Genomic DNA, 16,115 nt, shown 5'->3' on the forward strand with positions numbered 1-16,115 from the left:
CCTCATTTCTTTCACCATTCTTAGGTTATACTTGCTGAGCCTGACCTGAAGTTTGTGCAGAAATCCCCTTGTGGCTTGTGGTTGGGCAGGACATTGCTTGATAAGCTTTGTGCTAGGAAGTATAAGTACAAATGGCACCATTCATATCGACACGGTATTTGTATTTCAGAGACTGTGTGTTTGTGTCATTGCCAATTATACACTTGTATAATTTCAGTATTATAGCAGAAAGAGCTAGCAATAGCAGAAGCAGCAATAAAGCCTGAAGATTTGCAGGTTTAATTATAAAAAAAGATGGTATGAAAGAAGAGAAGATCTAATTGAAGTTTCAATCTGCAGAGCTTAGCATTAGAAAATCCATCTCTTTTAAGCAAATACAATGTGAAAATTAAACCAGACTAAGTTATTTTGTCAGTCACTTTGCAGAGCAGAACAGCTCTTTGGTATCAAAAAGGAAATAAATAAGACATTTTAAAAAGTCTACATCCGTGCTTAGAATTCCTCAGCTCTTACATGTGTGAATGTGTGGCAGCTAAAATGAGTTGTGTTTAAAATAGATTTGTTCTGTAGTCTTTTTCCTCCTCTCAAGTTATGTTCAGGATCTTTATTTAAAGAGTCATTGCAGGTATATACATGAACATAACTTTATGCACAAGATCCTGGCGCCTTGTTTGGAAGAGTGGCACATTTTGCATATTAAGCATCACGTGGTTCAGTGTAATTTGGGAAAAAAGGCTACTTCAGCATTCGTGTGAGCAAAGCGGTGACCCAACAAGTCACACAAACTAGTGGCCAAAAACCTGGTCTTAGTTTTTCACCTTTCGTGTTGTTTCCTTCCTTGTTTGTTTGATCAAAAGGCGAGCTCCCCTGCAACAGGGAGCCATGTAACATCTCCATTGCTGTGGCACAGTTTCATCATTGGAAAGGCAGTATTACAGTGTGTGAAATACAGCCATCGTTGTTTGATTGGTTTTTGTTAGGCAAGTAAAGCCGTAACAGAGCAAGTACCACATGACTAGCTAAATCTTCGTGCTTTGCAGAAAAAATGATCTTTGTGCCCATTCTTGGAAACCCAACTGCCTTCAGAAATCCATTATATCACATGTTGGGATACACTTGGAGAGCACACTTGAGCAGTCTTCACTCATTCAGACAATTTCTTAGCAAGAACATTCGCACAAATGAGGGCTGCTTGCATGAGGAGCTTGCTGGTGCTGTTGTCTTTGTTTTTATTCTTTGCTCCCTTCTCCAAAAGGTGGGCCAGTCATCAGATGTCGTAGATGGCTGAATTTTGCCATCCAGATGTGTTCCTGCTCTTTGCATGCTGCTGACGTGGCCATGGTGTGGCCTCCAGCTCACTCTGAGGCTGTGCTGAGCAAGGACTGTTCTGAGGGAAGGCCGTGTTGAGTGAAGGCCGTGTTGAGGGAAGGCCATGCTGCATGAAGGCCGTGTTGAGTGAAGGCCATGCTGCATGGAGGCCATGTTGAGGGAAGGCCATGCTGCATGAAGGCCATGTTGAGGGAAGGCCATGCTGAGCTGAAACTCTGGGCTGCTGCTCAGGAGAAGAGCTGTCAGGAGCCCTGGCAGCCACTCCAGGATTGATGTGGCATTGCACTGCAGTCACTGCAATTCTATCTGTGGATGTGCACTTCTAATTAGCAAAGCCTTGAGGTGAGTTGGGAACGTGTAATCTCAATCTTTTTCCTTTTTTTTTTTTCTTTTCCTTTCTCCTCTTTGTTGTGGAGCAGCCTCTCAGAGACTCAGTGAAATCTGCATTATGAGTTAAAAGGAAATGGGAAGCGCTGAGAGTTCAAATTAATCTTTTCATTACTTTGTGTAAATGGAGTGAACTTTTGAATTGCGTTAATACACAAACTGATCTCCTCTTACCAGTGTCAAGCCATTGCCTGGAACAGTCACTATAATAAACAGCAACCCAGTAAATTACAAGCTCTGTGAGCTTTTGTACAAAAAGACAAGCTGTCCTCCACAATTTGGACAAGCTGTAAGGCATTTCTGCAGAGCTGCTAGAGGGTGATTTTTCAAGAATCTCATTTGAAAAAAAAAAGAATTTATTTCACTGAAAACCGTCACTCTAATTACCACAGAACGTAGGTATGTAATGGTCTCTTGCTATTCTGTGCTGTCTGCTTACATGTCAGGAAGTGCCCTTTTGTAACAAGATGTCAGGAAGCTTTTCTAGGGTGTGCAAAGCCCATCAGCCCAGTGTTCAGCTTTGTTTTGTGCTGCTATAAAAATTTCATGCAGTACCACAAGCATTTTCTGTTGGAGAGTAAAGTCCTCTTCTTCTGAGATGTCAGATATGTGGAAGGCAATTGGGGATGAAGCCAATGAGAAGGATAGCATGTGTTAAAGTGAGTGCTAAAGTGGGTGTTTCAGGGTAATTTTAAGGAATATTACTCATAAACTTAGAAAAATACAAGACAGGAAAAGATAAGACATCTTGAGAAAACTGATTTCTTTGCCCCATCCCTGGAGGCACTCAAGGCCAGGCTGGACGGGGCCCTGGGCAAGCTGAGCTGCAAGGTGGCACTGCCCAAACTGGGTGGGCTTTAAGGTTCCTTCCAACCCAGGGCGTTCTGTGGTTCTGCACTGAGCTATCATGATGCTCCAGAAAATACAGAAAAATGTTGCTGGATAGGAGCGTGGCAGTACTGTCACCTGAGAAAAATCTCTGTGATTTGAGCACTATTTATGGGGAGTTATTTTTTGCATCTGCTGTTACAGTCAGTGGATGTTCTATACGCATTTCCAGATCAACTGCATTTCCCAAATAATAAACATAATAGAAATGCAGTTTATTTAGGGTTGTGATGATATCATGTAGAGAGCATGAAAATTGCACTGTCAATTAGTTTTCTTCTTGAATGAAACATGGATCAGTTTCTGATCAGTGGGAAAAGAGGTTCTGTTCCAAAAGAATACCACAAATCATAGAATCATGGAATGGCCTGGGTTGAAAAGGACCACAATGCTCATCCAGTTTCAACCCCCTGCTATGTGCAGGGTCACCAACCAGCAGACCAGGCTGCCCAGAGCCACATCCAGCCTGGCCTTGAATGCCTCCAGGGATGGGGCATCCACAGCCTCCTTGGGCAACCTGTTCCAGTGTGTCACCACCCTGTGTGTGGAAAAACTGCCTCCTAAAATGATCCAGAGGGCTTTGGGAGACCAGGGCTCCTTACATTTAGGGACTGATTCTGTCTCTGAAACATACACTTCCTTATTCCTGTTCAACATTTTATCACTCGTATGTTGATTTAAGAGTAGTATTGCATTGAAACACCAGCATTTGTGCAATGGTGTACCTGCACTTGTGCACTTTCTGTACCTGCATCCTTGTGTTCAGCCACTCTGTGTGCACACGCAGTTGCACGATTAAATAATTCTCAGATAAAACACATAGATGTTATTTCCTGTCCTTATATACTATGTGTTAAATAAATTGAAGCCCTCATTCAGAGGGACAGTCAAAGGTATTTCTTCATCTCACCTATCTCAGCTCTGTTGGGGGCTATCACATCATACCTGTGCTGCTATAAAAGTAGGTGTCTTTCAAGTAACACACAGAGAGAAGCTGGAAAGTTGGCATCTCTCAGCCAGCAGCTCTAGGTTTTTTCTCACACTGTTTAACGAAGACAGCATCGTTAGTTCAAGTCAGCAAGGAAGGAAATCACGGGCCACTGTTGATTCCTTCCTGCATGACGCATCTCTCTGATGCTTCTGGCTCTGTCTGCTGAATGGGAGGTGGAGACTGAGCAATAATTTGAGCAAGCGTGGAATTTATGTTCTTTTTCTGATGAGAAGATTGCTACAATGCCTTTACTGAGCTGATCTTCCCCATGTCCCCCTGTGACAACTGAAAGCCTGTTCTCCACTAGCCCATCACCCTTCTTTGTGGTTCCAACTATCCTTTTTCCTATTCTGGTGTTCAAACCAGCAGCAGATCTCATTTCTCTCTGAAATTATACTGATTCTGAATCAGCACAGCAAGTCAGAAAAAAAAAAACCATCTTTTTGAGTGGAAACTTGAGGTCTCCAGGAGACAGCAGCACAGGCTGTCACTTCAGCAGGAGCAGCTGCAGCTGTGACTTCTTCCAAACAAGCAATCCAAACATAAATATTCAAAAGCAATTCTCATAAGCAGGCTTTATTAAGGTGGTTCACTCGGTCTCCTAGATGCTTAATATTGCTGTCACTTGCTTCGCTTCATAGGGTTTTACCCACTTTTGCTTCACCTCCCTAGAGCATGACAACCACAAACTCAGAAGCCACCCTCGTTATGTCCTTTGAATTAGGATTTGTTTCAAAGCTCTAAGCACCAGAGACCCATGGGCAGATGTCCACCTTCCTTAGCCCCAGCAGCAGCCCCTTTCTCAGCAGGATGGTGACTGTGTGACCACACACCTCTCTCAATGACCAATTTGCAAAAAATTTTTGCAAACTATTATTAGGAGATGCTGAAGGTACAAAAATGAAGACACAAACAAGGAATCACAGAATCACAGAATGGCCAGGGTTGGAAGGGACCTCAAAGATCACGAGTCTCCAATCTGCCTGCCACAGGCAGGGCCACCAACCTCCACATTTAATATCAGACAAGGTTGCCCAGGGCCCCATCCAACCTGGCCTTGAACACCTCCAAGGATGGGGCATTCACAGCCTCTCTGAGCAGCTTGTAAGGAGATGCTGAAGATATAAAATCATAGTATCATGAAGTCTGCCTTGAAATATTACTAGGAAGGAAATCCTGGTCTTTCTCGTCCATGCTGATTAAAGATGCATCAGAAGATTGCACTGCTAAATCTGCAGAGGCTTTGCACGTGGTCAGGACACGAGATTTCAATCCCATTCAACACATTACTACGTGGTTTTTTGTTCCTCATTTGTCTCATTTGTAATTTACTCTAAAACTTATTATTCATGTCACTAAGGCTGTATTGTCAGAAGGCTTTGCAATAAGCTTTCAGCTGCATCTTCAATAGTAAAGCAACAAAGACAAGAAGAAATCTCACATGTTGTGCCTGAAGCAGGAGAGTTTTAAGTGAGAGGCATCATGGCACAACCGTCCCTTCAATCCAAACTTCGAAACAGCTCAAAGACTGTGTGATGATCTGCTTCCCATTGCATCCCTCTCAGCAGGGCAGTGTGGTGCTGCAGTGATGTGTGCAGGACAGGGAGATCCAGGGAGCAGCATCTGCCATCAGTGTCATTTTTGAAAGACACAGATGAGCAATTTAGTATCTTTCAAGGAAAACATGGAAAGGGGAAAGCAGAACTGCTGAGAGCTTGTGGTAAACAAATCTCAGCTGAGATAATTTTACAGGCTTTGGAAGATGATGGTGTGATATAACTGGCAAATGCCCAGCCATGAAGGGCTCAGATAAGTGTATGGACCTGACCATTTTATGTCCCTTTTCTCCTCATTTTTTCCCCCAGACTCTTTCCCAACCCACCTCGATCCCTTCCTTTTCCCACCCATCGTCCTGCACTGACATGCACAAACTGCTTGAAAACATCCCACAATAAGTTTTACACAACACCAAACATGTTTCTCCCCAGAAGGAATCCAATACCCATCATCTTGTCCTGAAAATCCTTTTGAGTCTACTCTTGATAACTTCTGGTCTCCTCACAAAAACACCCAAACCATCCACAAACAAACTTGAATTGCCTTAAAGCCCACCTTCATTCCCCACCATACTTTTTTTTTAAATAGGACAAGGAATACCTATGTAAGGAATATACTTTGTAAAGCACCCCCATTACAAGACATACATTATACCCAGGGAAGACATTTAACACTGGGCTCTGCAATATTGCCTGTAAAGAAGTGGACTATCTTGAGAACTCCAAGAGAAGCTAGATGTGCTCACAGTTGCAAGGCAGGATGGAATCCCTATGAGTCTGCTGAAAGGGTTGTGTCTCTGAGGGCACTGTCCCTCACCTCTGTAAAATGATGGCAAAGAAGGGGGTTGGCCAAGCTGGCAAAGCTTTAGGTCCCTGTATCCTGGCTTCCAACAGATGTTCAGAAACATGGCTGGTCCGACATTTGGGGAGAAGCCTAGAGAACACAGGCTCTAGGTGTTTGACATTGCTGGTTCTTGGGTAGGAGTCATATACTGGGAAAGTGAACTTCTGTTCAGAAGTACGTGAGTCTCAGTGATGGCCTCACCTTACTCTTCTCCATCGTGGCAGACAATTTAGGAAGGGGAACAAGCAGAAATCATGGGAACAGTAGAAATTCTTTACCAGGAGAGCAGAGCAGCACTGTATTAGGTTTCCTAGTGAAGTTATAGGACAGGACTTCCACCCTTGGTGTCTTCCAAGTCTTGGCAAGATAAATCAACAACCGACCAGGTCTGATCCTCTTTCAGTAGGGCTTGGATCAGAGACCTGTGTTGCCTCCCAACCAACTTCTCTGAATCTGTAATCATTCTCATGTAACCCTGTATTAGTGATGGAGTCTGACCCTAGGGCTGACTCAGCAAGGATGGGTATACTGAACAGTGGCAAACACACCACTTCTTCTCTTTGGGGGTAAAAACATATCCCAAAGAGAAGGGACTCTTAAATTCCCTAGTGATATCTACAAAGACTTTGTAAAGCCCCAACATAAGGAATACAGCACCTTTTTCTAATGTGAAGGAGTATGAGCAACTTTCAGGATTGATCCACGTTGCTTTCGTTCAAAGGGTCCTCAGATGAGGTAGACTGGTGACCTACCTTGGCATATGCAACAAGCTTGTTGCTAAAAACATAATTTACTCCCAGAATGGATTTGAAAATGAATATTCTCACTGTTGTTTTTTTTATTATTATTATTTGTTTGTTTTGTTTATTTGTGTGTGTTTCGTTGTTTTTTTTTTCTTCCCTACAGCTTTACTGGCAATGAGTTTCTGCTAAATATGCTTCCCAGGAATCAGGGAGATCCAAGACTTCAGATGTATGCTGTGCTATGAAAGCTGAGCTGGTGTTCAGCAGCAAAGCCCCAGCTCTGGCCCTTCTGGGTGTCGAAGTGAAACCTACCATTCATTATTCACATCACCTGAAAACATAATGCCTATAAATGTTGCAGATCTACACGCAGTCAGGCTTTCAACTTGTTGCTAATCTTCTTAGGACAGTAAACAATCTCTCCAGACACTTCTCAATTTTTTCCTCTACCATTTCTACTTTTTCCAGTCCTGCCTTGCTTGAGAGTGGTCATCTGTGATTCCTTTGAGTACAGTCAGCCAGTAATCATTGTACCCACATCATAATTCTGTCTAGCACAGCGTTCGATGGGCCTGGCCTATCAATTCAGAGGGCTGATGCTACTGATTGGCCAGGACTCTGCCTTGAGCTGGCTGTTGGGAATATAACCCACTCTTGGAAAGTGCCTGTAGAGCTGAAAACCCCTCTTCTGTGTCCAGTAAATCCTGACAAGAGTTGCATACCCTTCCTTGAGAACTGAGGTAGCTAATACCTCTAGCATGGAGAGGCTCTACAGACTTGGAGAGCACAAAGGCTGTGTGCATGTTCTGAAGGACCTCACGCATCATGTTGAGTTTCTCATCAGAGCTCTGCTCTGGATCTCTCTTCTCCCACACAAAACCCTCCAGCAAAGGAGGTTTTCTGAGGAGAGGGTTGTCCATACGTAGAAAAAGCTTGCCAGGTATGGGATCTCCTGAATGTCATTTGGAAGGGAACCTCCAATGTAATTTTAAGGAGCCAAATATGAGCTTGGGAGTGGAGTCTCCAGGACCCCCAACAGAGGCCGGTGTTGGAAAAAAAAAGAACCACACTGCTTTTTTCACTCTGTTTTTCAGAGGGTAAAACAGAGGCCAGCGTTTCACCTCCCTGCTCTTCAACACCCTGCATGGAACCATCGGTGTGTTTTTGTGCTGTGCTTCTTGGTTTCCTGGAAAAAGAGCAACTTTGGGAAAAGAAAGCTGCCCGGCTCCTGGAGTGCACAAAGCGCACAGCCTGGAGGAAGCTGTCTAGTAAGCAGCAAGGGCTTGCTGCAGTTTCCAAGGTAACTCCCATCTTCTCAGACCCAGGTGAGGCTCAGCCTTTACAAGCACACGGGCAGAATACAAATAGTAGGTCTGAGGTGGAAAACGAGATGTACCCCAAGTGCTGCGTGTTACCCCAGCTTTGCCCATCCAGATCAGCCCACAGAGCAAAGCCCCAGGAACGAGGTCTGGCCAGCATTCAAAATTGCCACAGGTGATTTTCCAGCTGAAGTTCTGATGCTAAACCCCACGGAGCCCATTAGCATCCAGCTCACCAGCACCTGCATTGAGCAGTGCCACTGAGATCAGCTCTGACCTTTCTTACGTGCCCACCTCAGAGCAGCACAGGGCCTCAGCACTTGCCCAGCCCTGAGGAACCAGCCACGTGCTCGGCTTGCTTGAGGCCTCAAGGCCTTCCTGAGGTCTTCAAGGGAAATAAAGGAGTCAAGACTTCATCTCCATGGCAACCATGGGGAAGTTGAGCTGTGAAATGAAAGCCGGGAGCTATTTGTGCGTCAGACCGTGTGGGTCAGTGCTCGTACTTCTGTGCCGCCTGCTGCAGAAGTCACCGGGTTTTAATTGCCTCTTCAAAATCAGCGCAGATGAGGAAAACAAGAGCGGTGAGGGTGCACTCACGGTCACTTACTGAATGCAGAGCTTTAATTCTTTGATGTTGACGTCATTGTAAAAGGATTCTACAAAGAGGAAGAGAGTACTTCCAGGAGTAGAGAAATCAAGGCCGTTCCTGAAAGCTTCACGTGTTTATTTTAGCTGTGCTGTATGCAGGCTTCCAGCAGAGCTCACGAACACGCGTCCAAGCTGTGCCCTTCTGTAACTGAAAGTCCAGTGCCATCTCTTCGTCGCCCTCACACATGCCAGGGCTCAGCTGCGTGGGGTAGAAAGGGATGCAGGTGCCAGGCTGAATCTTTAGGGATGAGACAGCGTAGGACCATCAACTGGGCAGGATGATAGTGAGATGGCCATGGGCTGTGCTCCCACATGAACTCATGGAGCGTCTTGAAAAAGGCAACGAGGTTTCTGCAGTCCACTAATGGTCTCAGGGGACTAGAGGCCCTCTCTTCCAGTTGTTGCAGCTTTCCTCACGTATTCAGTCCACTGGCAACACCTGATCAAACCAGAAGACTTCAAATATACATATACATAACGTGAAGTTTGAGGAGCAGCCCCCCTCCTCCGACTCTTTCTGCTCTCCTAGAGAATAAAAGCTGTCTGACAGTGGATTTAGCATTTCTCAGCTGACTTTCAGTACACAGAAAAGCCAGGAACCTCACCAACTGAATATCAACAGCAAGCATGATTAAATGAGATACAGGCAGCTGAGGCATCATCTTATTTTTACTGCTGCACACCCTTAAATTAGCAGCTGAGCATTTTTGGTTGCAAAATAACATTTAAAACTCTTCACAGGGAGAAATTCATGGTTTAGCAGCTAAGCTGACATAGTGAAGGTCTGCCAAGTGCTTGGGAGTTTGAAATGCAGTAGGCACAACTTTGCAGTAATAAAAGAAACCTTTTTTTTTCTTTCTTCTCAGCCTGTCAAAGGATACAGTCTTCAACTCTCTCTAGGAGTCAGCTAGGACAAAGTGTCTCCAACAGGTAATATTTATTACAGCGTAGTCATTCCACTTCTGATCTCTCTGCCCTGATTCTCAAAGGAAATTCACAAAACATTCCTTCAGTAAGTCTGGGAATCTCATCACCTTTCTGGATAGTAAGGTTTTAGAGTAAATTATGATGCTCCTGTTTTCACCATGCTCAATAATCTTCCGGTGTTCTACGCCATGCCACTACTGTTCTACAAATTACTTATCTCTCTTTTCTCCGGAGAAGATAATCTATATCTTCTTATATTCCATAAATGCTGTCAGATGTCTAACTCAGGCAGTTGTCTTACTATATTCCCACACACAGCTAGGTTTAAAATTCTCTATGTCTTCCCTGAGGAGCAGGTGTGCCCTAAGACTCACCTGCTTTTTCCAGCTGGATGAGCTGACTTCTTAAAAGCTATTATACCTACCTAAAATCTGTATCTTTAGACCATTGGCTCCAACAATACTGCCACTCTGAAATGCTGCGTACACTGGGAAGAAGAGAGCAGGAAGCAGTTGGATACTGTACTTCCTGGGGCACCTGCATTCATATCTTTACTGTGAGACTTGACAGCAAAGACATAAAACTATTGCCCTGGAAGCAGGCATCTTCACTGGGAGCTTCTGAAGGGAATTATTCAGTGTTTCCAAAACACTTCCACTACAGCAGTGGCTGCTGCAGAATATCCCATGCAAAACTTCCATTGCTGGGGGAAGGAAGTGTGCAGTGTGAGCTCCAGGACTTCCCACAGCAGTAATGGCCCTGCAGGAAGACCTGACCAAACAGGACTGCTCTGCCTAATGAATAAATAGTCCATCAACAGCCCAACTGAGGCTCTTCTCACAATTGGAGTTTTTTTTAGCATATCTTCCTTGGGCTGCCTCTCCAAGCATCTACTGCTGGCTGGGTTTACACTGTAGGCGCTTTCTCACAGGATGCCTACTAGCATCCTTTTCCTCCACTGGACCTCCAATTCCCTCGTAGTGTGACAAAATACTATCTTTGAGACTTTCATCCCATCCTCAAATTGAGTTGAAACTGGCGGATGGTTTCAAAAGCTGGGGAGGCGACAACCATCAAGCAGATGTACACCTACACAGGACAAGGTAAATGCTGTGTAATCACATCATTCAGAGCTCTATTGTAACACAGAAACTTAGAGGCACAGAAATAATGCTGCATGAGCAGCCTGCGTTTTGGCCTGTTTTACTCTTTGGCTGTTCAACTTCTCAATTTCAGTGACATTTTCAGGGAAACTTTTTTATGAATCCTTGTGGGAATGCGCATTAAATTTGATGTTGAGGAAGATACCTTTTCAATTTGACTTAATTTTTATCTTTTTTACATTCATCCCACACACACACGCATATCACAAAGAGGAGATTCGTGAGCACGTGCACCAGCATGAGGAGAATCAGCAGTGCAAACAGCCGTCCACATTTTCATCCCCAACAACAGACAACTGGAGCCAGATGAGTCTGGACCCAGAGCCCTAAACAGATTGGCTTATTGAACCTGACAGCTCTCCTTGTGTACAGACAGATGAGTCACTCAAGTAGAGGTAGTGGGGTCTGCCCTTGTCGTGAAATCTCTTTCTTCACAGCAAATATTATCTGCTCGAACACTCTTGTTGCTACTTTGGGGTCACTGTTTACAAGCGCAGACTAACAGCAGTGAAACAGGAATCTGCTATCAGGCAGCACTCTCTAAAGCAGCCTGCAGAAGTTACATTTCTAGAAAGGGTCAGAGTGGGCTATTGTAGTAAATACATTAAAAATGCTGTTAGAGGTTTCACATTTCCTAAGATGAAGGTGAATAACTGGCACCGTCTCTAACAGGCTAGAAGCGCATTTATTGGGGCATTTATTAGGGCATGAGGATCTTTGTTAGTTGACAGTGATTTTTTTAGACTGAGCAAGTGATCCCATGTTTTCAAAACACCAGGAAATATTCTAGGGAAGAGCTGCATGATTCTGGATAGCCTGGTCTGGTGGTTGGTGACCCCGCACATAGCAGGGGTGTTGAAACTCAATGATCATTGCAGTCATTTTCAACCTAGGTCATTCTATGTTTCTATGATTTTGGTTGTTCAACTAAAGTGCCTCTGAATGGCTGTCAGAAATAATTTGCACCATTTCCCAGAAGAGGCAATGGGTGGTTTAATATCCAGGCTTCTTGTTATACCCAGACATGTCAGATAAGCTCACATCTGGCCTAAAGGAAACTGCCACACATTTGTCTTACATTCAATTGTCTCCTTGTGAATTTGTCTGCTGCTCCAACAGTCACTTCAATATCCCTCATCAAAACTGTAATCGTGGTTCAATCAATAATGTTTCACCAGAGTGAAATGTCTCAATCCAAAAGAACTCAAGCTGGAAGTCATGCCAAACACACAAATAATCGAGATAGGAGGGCACTTAGCATGACCTGCCTTCATTATCAAAAGCTGAGTTTTATTGAGCAGCCAGTCACACTGAGGATTTCATATTGCCCGTATTTCTAGAAAAGCAGTGGAATCCCCTTTGTAATTTGCCTCAAAATCCCCCGATGGGGAACTTCAAGATAAAAGGCACTTCCTCTGTCTGCGTTTTCTTTAGCAGCAGCATTGTGAGATCAGAACAAAAGGGCAAAGAAGGCAAGTCTTGTAAAATATTCTCAGTTCTGCCACTCAGCTCTCAGTGCAATGAGAAAGTCCTTACATTTTCTGTTTTAAATAAAAGTTAAGTGCAATGTATAGATGCTAATGTAGTGCTAATATTTATGATTTCATGACTGTGAGCCACCACTTGACTGCTGAGTGATGACAGACAGGGTAGGTGGATGTCATTTCCATGCTCTGCCTCACACCGTGAACTTGTCTGAGACCTGTGGGCTTACAACAACTTCCAGGTGGCTGGAGAAAATACCAGAGCTGTAGCAATCCCTGGGTCACAGAATCAACAGAGACTCATAACTGCCACCATCTTTTGGGTGCCAGTCACAACCTGTAATACCTATTTTATCGACATTTTTGTCTATAATGCTCTTTCACTGGTAGAGGTTAGCTCTCTATCCTCAATTTTCAGCACACTGGGTGATCTTCAGCCAAATGTGAGCAAGAGAGCAGGTGTCTTGAAGTTACTGTATTTCCATTGGATTTGAAGAGAACAAGCTGAGGAAAAGAGGACGTGACAAAGGGCTACAGGAGACTCAGTTGTCAGATGGGAAAATAGCGAAAGGAAGAACTCACAGTCAGTCAAGCAAGGGACAAAAAAGGATAAGAAATCAGGCCTCATTACTTAAAGCAGTGCCAGAACGATGCCCTCTTTCACACTCCAGAAGATCTCCACACGAACAAAGCAAATTCAGGTGATGGAAATGTCATGCAGCTAGGGAGATATTATTTCCAAGCACATGTCAGCAGGCAAGGATAAAGCCTAAGGGTGACTTCAAGTCGTTGCTGTCCAGACCTTCAGCAGTGGCTGGGGGACCCTGGAGATGTTGCTGATGCACAGCAGGGCAGAGCAGAGCAGAGCAGGGTGAGAGACATCAGTGAAAATCTCTGCTGGGGCCAGCTCCGCTCTTTGGCATTTATTTGCCAGACGGCTGAGTCAGAGTCTGCAACCATAGCAAATCTTTAGCAGTAAATCTGTGGGCTAACAAGCATTAGGGGCAGAGATTTTAAAGGCAGGAGACACGCTGTGCCTTATATCAAGGTGTTCCTGAAAGGATTTTGTTTCATTTGTTCTGTAAGAAGTAACTAGGTAATGCGCTGTGCAAGCATGAACCTGATCCAAGGGGCAAGGCAAGGCAGGTAGAAAGAGAATAGTCTTTCTTGAACAATAGAGCAGAAAAGCAAGGCACAGCTAATTTGCTGAGGAGCTTTGATCCCCAGGCTGAGAGAAAGGAGAGGTTAGGGAAATGCTCTGATTATGTTGCATGCAATTGAAGAAGCACTGGTGCTGAGTGAGAGATGGGAGTTTCAAGGCAACCTGTGTGTGAGAATAGGAATCTAAATGTAAAGCCTCAAAAAAACAACTGTAGCAACAGTAAGATTATCCAAGTGAGGAGGATGAAGCATGTTACAAAAAGAGGGCAATTAAGTAATGTGATAACGTGAAGGCCAGAAGTTTAAACTCACAAAGTCCTGCTAGCCTTAGGGCAGGGAGAAGCAATAGGGTGAAGTTTGCAAAGCAATTGAAAAATACTGGAAACTCTGAAGAGGAAATTGCAGTCAGAAATCCACTTTTTTTTTTTTTTTAATTATTATTTTTTTCCCCCTTCCTTCTGGTGACTTAGTTTCCACTTCTCTAAGAAAGAAGTTAACATTCAACTTCACCAGATAAAGATTCATTAATCCGCCCTTAAGCATACACAGTGTGAAGGGTGCAGCTGGCTCCTCAGGAATGACAAACGTGTGTGGAATCATAGAACAATTAATAGTGGAAAAGACCATAAAGATCACCAACTTCAACCATCAGCCCATGCCTATTGGCCACATCCCTCAGTGCCACATCCACACGGCTCTTGAACACCTCCAGGGACGGTGACTCCACCACCTCCCTGTGCCTCCTGTGTCAGTGCATCACCACTCTTAGAAAGGAGAAATTTTTCCTAATATCCATTCTAACTCTCCTCTGGTGCAACTTGAATCCATTACCTCTTGCCCCATCACTAGTTAGATTCACTGGGAGAATAGGCCCACTCCCACCTCACCACAATCTACTTTCAAGGTAGTTGTAGGGAGTGCTAAGGTCTCCCCTGATCCCCGAAACAGGTCAAGAGCTTCTGGAAGGAGCTTGGAGTAGCCTGCAAGGTGCAAGTGCCTTGGAAGCTTTTTGGAGTGCCTTGGAGGCTGCTGATTCCAAACTCTTGGCCTCTGGTAAAAACTGTTCTAAGTGATAAGGCTGAGATTTTTGGCAAGAAAAAGACTATGAGAAGGAAATAGTTGCTGATAATAAATAATCCCATGCTCACCATATTCATTTCCTCTGGCCCCACACGCCATTTGATAGTAGATAAAAGGATGCAGTGTGAGGCCAGCAGGGTTACCTTCCGTGCCCTATTCACAGCCCTCTGGCATCTGTGTTCTCACTGGATCATCTTGTCACTGCTGTTTGGTTTTGTTATTTTCTTCTGTTAACCCTTCAGCTTATTTCCATTAAGCTCACTGAAAAGCTGTCTACCCTCCTTTCATTTTTAACTCATAATAAACAGAAAGGCAAAATTTCAGAGCTTGTATAAGCTCATCTGTGGAAAAAAATCCAGTAAAATGCAATCTGATTGTAGATCTGTAGCCCTTTTTATTGGTTCTAGTTTAATAATTTCAATTTAGCAGGAAAGTCCTTCTTTACAGTCAAGAGAGCAAATTTAAGGTCAGTAATAGCATAGACATCACAAAATGAGATCGACCACTTTCAAATAATTGTGTTTATTAGATCATTAACACTGGTACAGAAAAGCACCAACACTTTGACACTCCAGGGACAAAAAAGAGAGCTGGCAGTAGCAGCCATCAGGCATCAGGTGAAAGGACTTTGGAGGGAACCCAGGCACAGTAAGCAGCAGTAATGAGGCAGACACAACTGATGCTTCCAGTGAATTATCTCAGGGAGAGCTGCCGGAAGATTTGCTATGGTCAAGCTACCACCAGGCTCAAGGTGGTAATACTGGTGGTTGTTTTCCATGAATGCATATGGTATTGCAGCATATTGGAGCAATCAGTTGTGAAGCACCCATAAACTTAAATGCCTTCTTCTCCACAGTGTCTTCAGAGGAAAGTTCGGGAGATGAGCAACCAGTTCAGTACTGCTGACCTTTCATGCTGCATCACTAGAAAAACTCAAGGATGAGACTAAAGGTAAATGGGTTGAGCACTGGAGAACAGGTTGGATTTAGTTCCTACATCTACTCACCTACAGGAAAAGGCACTGTAGAAAGCAAAAAGCTGCACAGAGCCAACATTACTTTTATAGTGGATTAATAATTCACATCCTTAGAACCACTTATTGAAATATGATAGTGAAAAAATGGTAGCTAGCAGATTTTATATCAAGGATAGGCAAAGCAGGCCTTGACTTCAAGAGACAATGTCAATTTTACTGTCACTTTTAATGAAATTATTTTAAATCAGGTTCAGACAAATATCTCTGAAACACCTTGTGAAATATTTTGTTTCCTTTTTTTTTTTATTTTAATTATTATTTTGAAGCTGCATCTTTTAATTTCTATTCTTTTTCCCCTCCTTGTTGTGGTGAAAATCTAAACAAATGAGAGGCCAAGCTGCCTACAGTCAAACTCAATGTACATTATTAATGAAAGACATAGAATGGCGGAAAATAAGCGCTGGAGAAGAGAAGGCTGCTTGGTGGCCTCATTACAGCCTTTCAGTACCTAAAGGGAGCCTACAAACAGGAGGGGAGTTTACTCTTTACAAAAGTAGATAATATCAGGACAAAGGGGAATGGTTTTAAACTGAGAGAGGGAAGATTTAGGTTGGATGTC

The sequence above is a fragment of the Tympanuchus pallidicinctus genome, unplaced genomic scaffold (assembly GCF_026119805.1).
Source record: "Tympanuchus pallidicinctus isolate F22 unplaced genomic scaffold, pur_lepc_1.0 scaffold6, whole genome shotgun sequence".
Classification (NCBI taxonomy): domain Eukaryota; kingdom Metazoa; phylum Chordata; class Aves; order Galliformes; family Phasianidae; genus Tympanuchus; species Tympanuchus pallidicinctus.